The following is a 4,691-nucleotide window of genomic DNA, read 5'->3' on the forward strand; positions in this document are numbered from 1 at the left end:
AGAATTCTTGTTACTCCCTTACATTAAATCAAACCAATTTAATATTAGACAAAGACAAGGCACTTTAGCAAATGGGTATGGAAAACTTACATACCAAAGAAACAATTTCGTTCAAAATTTCCAGAAATATTTTAAAAGTGGGAAGAATAACAACTAGTCTAATTAAGAACAATTTTGAATTGATACATTTAGACTTTCTGTTGTTTTGTAAAAATTATAGAATATTGACAGGAAAACTAAAAATAGTTGCATGTAGTTAAAAGATATGAAATGGCACTTATGTATCATTAAAAACCAAGCACATTATGGAACTATGTATAAATCGATACATCCGTACTGAAAGACAATTTTATAATATATTTTAAAACTCGAACTGTGCATGTCTTTTGATCCAGAATTCCACATTTAGGGATTTCTCCTAAGGAAATTCTCAGATACAGATAAAATTCAAGGATGATCCTCTTAATTTTATACATAATCCATTGATGCCCAAAAAATAGAAGACTGGCTATAACATAACAATATAAAATATATCAACATTATCCATTGCACGTACTAATTTATTCCATATCACTTAGGTGCAGGAAATGTACATCATTTAATTTTTCTACATCACTTGGGCACATGCCTTACTTACCAATGAGGCAATATCCTTACCTTAATCATTTGGCAGTGAGGTAGCCAAGCCTCTTCTCCTTCCTCCTTTTCCTGTTCCTGGCTGCCTTGGGCCCTGCTTTCTGCAGCACGAGAACCCTGGAGATCCTGGTAGTCTGTCTGAGGGGCCAACAGAGCAAACCCACAATCAGCCTCTGCCTACTCTGCCCTCAGGGTCTCCATTCAGAGTAACCATGGTAACAATAGCCATCCCAGTTCCAGCTTCCCAACCTCTAGGCAAGTAGGCCAGTCTCAGAATTTGTCAAATCAACAATCCTTCTCCTTTGCCCCATAATGGTAGAAAGATCCCTGGAGCAGACACCATCAGGCCCTGCCCATTTCTCTTGGACCTTTCATTGTTCTCTGATGAACTCACTAGGCCTGAGGCATTTTGTTTTCTTCCCAGAGCCAGGAAAAGCCTTTCTCCAATAGAGCCATCTGGAGACTCAGGCCTCAACTCATTGAAGTTGGTGTGCAAATATTCCAGCTCCCTCCCCTCTGTGAGAGGTGAATGGGGGTGCACAGTTGATTCTGAGTCAAGTGTTGTATACCAGTTCATAGTTTCCTTACAGGACTGAGCTCAGTGGCCCCTATGGGAGCAGGCTGAAAAAAGCACCTTCTGTCTCCTTCCCTTTCCTGCATCACTGTGCCTCTCCTTTATTGTTTCTTAGTTCGGCACCTCCCAAATGACTCTCTGGCACTGGAATCCTTTTCCCCATGTGTGCTTCTGGAATGACCTAAATGACAAAATTTCCTTTTTCTTCTAGATCTGGGCACACAGCTACTTCAACTCAAAGAACTAGCCTCTCTCAACAGATGAAGATAAAGCAAATTCACCCTCACCAGTTTGGCTCAGTGGATAGAGCATCGACAGAATGAAGGGTCCTGGGTTCGATTCTGGTCAGGGGCATATACTAGATGTACCAGTTAATAATGCGGATTTTTTTCAATATTTGGAGTTACACATATATTGATATATATGCTATTTGAAATGTATGCTATTTTGTATTGAGAGCAAACTTCAAAATTTCATGTCAAGTTTGCTGAAAGTGTTAACATCATAGATATTTTTACACTTAAAAATGTCGAATTTTATGCCAAAAAAAGAGCATTTATGGGAAGTTTTAATTCATTACTTTATTTTGAAGAAAAAGTTATCGTATACTTCAGGAAGCCTATGGTGAACATGCTCCATCTCAAGATACTTGTGAACGCTGGTTTAAAGGCTTTAAAAGTAATGATTTCGATGTGAAAGACAACACCCAGGTCAACCGAAAAAGTTTGAAGACCAACAATTACAAGCATTATTGGATGAAGATGCATGTCAAACTCAAAAACAACTTGCAGAAAGTTTAAACGTTGCTCAGCAAACAATTTCTGATCATTTACAAGCAATGGGAAAGATTTTAAAGGAAGGGAAAATGGGTGCCACATCAACTGAATGTAAGACAAATGGAAAACCAAAAAGTCATCAGTAAAATGTTGCTTCAACAGCACCAAAGAAAGTCTTTTTTGCATTGAATTGTGACTGGCGATGAAAAGTGGATTTATTTTGAGAATCCCAAATGCACAAAATCATGGGTTGATCCAGGTCAACCATCAACATCGACTGCAAGGCCAAATGGCTTCAGAAAGAAGACAATGCTCTTCGTTTGGTAAAACCAGGAAGGTGTGGTGGATTATGAGCTTCTAAAACCAGGTGAAACTGTTAATACTGATCGATACCAACAACAAATAATCAATTTGAACCACGCTTTGATCGTGAAATGACCAGAATGGGCCAGAAGACACGGCAAAGTAATTTTGCTTCATGATAATGCACCATCACACACTTCAAAACCAGTTAAAGGCATGTTAAAAGATCTTGCCTGGGAAGTATTAACTCACCCTCTATATTCACCAGACCTTGCCCCTTCAAATTACCAGTTGTTCTGATTGATGGCACATGCATTTTCTGAGCAGCACTTCAAAACATATGGAGAAGTAGAAAATTGGGTCTCTGAATGGTTTGCCTCAAAACAAGAAAAGTTCTATTGCGACAGTATCCACAAATTACCTGAAAGATGGGGGAAATGTGTAGCTAGCGATGGACATTACTTTGAATAAAGCACTTTTGATGTTTCTCTTGAAATTATTGTGTTTTCTTTGATTACAAAATCTGCCATTATTAACCAGTACACCTAGTACTTCAGTTGCAGGCTAGATCCCTGGCCCTGGTCAGGGCACATGTGGGAGGCAACCAATCAATGTCTCACATTGATGTTTCTCTCTTTCTGAGAGCACCTTCCTTCCACTGTCTCTAAAAGTGAATGGAAAAATACCCTCGGGTGAGAAAGAAAAAAAAGGTAAAGCAACTTCTCTTTGTGATAGCAAAATACCAAGTTCCCCAAAGATCATTTGATGCAAGCAAGGCCAGATTCAAGACCCTAAGATACAGCTACTTTTTTTTTTAATGGAAAGGAAATATACTTCTACTTATTTTCCAGGTTTTCTCTAGCTATGGAGAGAATCACAAAAACAAATTATCTTACTCCATATGGAGAAAATGTTATTCCAATTTTTTGTTCCACATTTTAATATGATCCTATCTTTTCACTGTATTTGTATTTATATTCATCTATAGGTGGGTAAAAGTGGGTTTGCAGTTGCAACACAATAATACAATAATTAAAGAATAATACAAGAATAAACTGTATTTCACATAAATACAACCGTAAACCTACTTTTGTCAACCCCTGTAAATAGTACAAACATGAGTAGATATGCTAACAATTTTTATGTAAAATAAATTACTCCAACTTTAGTGACTTGAGACCATGTTTATTAATTCTCACAATTCTTGATCTGGTTTGATTTGTGTGACAGCTGCACTCAGATATTAGACAGATATGAGAAGACCCATACATTGGACCTTTTCATGTGTTGGTAGTAATGCAATTCTTTTATGGCAGGACCATGATTCCAATACAAATATAGTCTCCTTAGAAAGTGATATCACCTTCATTTTTATTGTTATCTTGTTAAAGCAAAAGGGTTGTTCTCCCTTCATCTTTGTATCTATGTTTGCGGAAATGTAGGGAAAAGACAGATGAATCTGCTCTTACCTGGAAACCTCCTGTCACATATAATTGAGCAAATTTAATCCACATATTTACCCTTTCGGAAAAAGAAAAGCTGGGAGATGCGTATTTGTTGAAATCTGGAATACTGTCAACATTCCTATATCTAAAAGAAGCATCTGGAATCCACACTTTATTAAATAGTCTACATTTGCAATAGAGTGCTTGGGTTGCATTCCACAGTATGTAAATACTATAATTTTAATAATTGATTCCCTGCTATTCAACATTTAGATGCTATCTCAGCTCTGGGGCCTTTTCTTATTTTTCAGAGAGCAACAAATACAGGTGGCTATATAAACTCACTAATTATTAGGAAATGAGAAGCCATAGTGAAAGTGATTTTAAAAACCTAGATATCGTATCTAATAAAAGAGAAACATGTAAATTGACCATACCTCCACTACATCTGCAAGCCACGCCAACCAGCCAATCAGGAGTGAGTATGCAAATTAACCCAACCAAGATGGCAGTAGCCATGGAGCTGGAGCAAGCAGGAGGCTTGGGTTGCCCCTGGCGATGAGGAAGCCAAGCTTCCTGCCCATCCTGGCTGGCCTTGGCCTCCACTCAAGGCTATAAGCTTTCAATTATAGAAGATAAATAAATCCCAGATACCTGCTTCCAGCCAGCCCTCGCCTCCACTCAAGGAGATGCTGAAAAAAAAAAAAAAGCAAAAAAGGAGGGGCTGGGAGCTTGGGTCACTGGGGGCCATGGCCAGCCTGCAAACAGCCATCAGCCCCTCACCCAGGTTGGCCAGGCACCCCAGTGGGGACCCCCAAACTGAAGGGGGTGTGGCCAGCCTGAAAACGGCCCTCAGCCTTTCACCCAGGCTGGCCAGGCACCCCAGCGGGACCCCCATCCTGATCTGGGACACCCCCTTCAGGGAAAGCCAGCCAGCCCCCTCCCATGCACTAGACC

The sequence above is a fragment of the Eptesicus fuscus genome, chromosome 14 (genome assembly GCF_027574615.1).
Source record: "Eptesicus fuscus isolate TK198812 chromosome 14, DD_ASM_mEF_20220401, whole genome shotgun sequence".
Classification (NCBI taxonomy): Eukaryota; Metazoa; Chordata; class Mammalia; order Chiroptera; family Vespertilionidae; genus Eptesicus; species Eptesicus fuscus.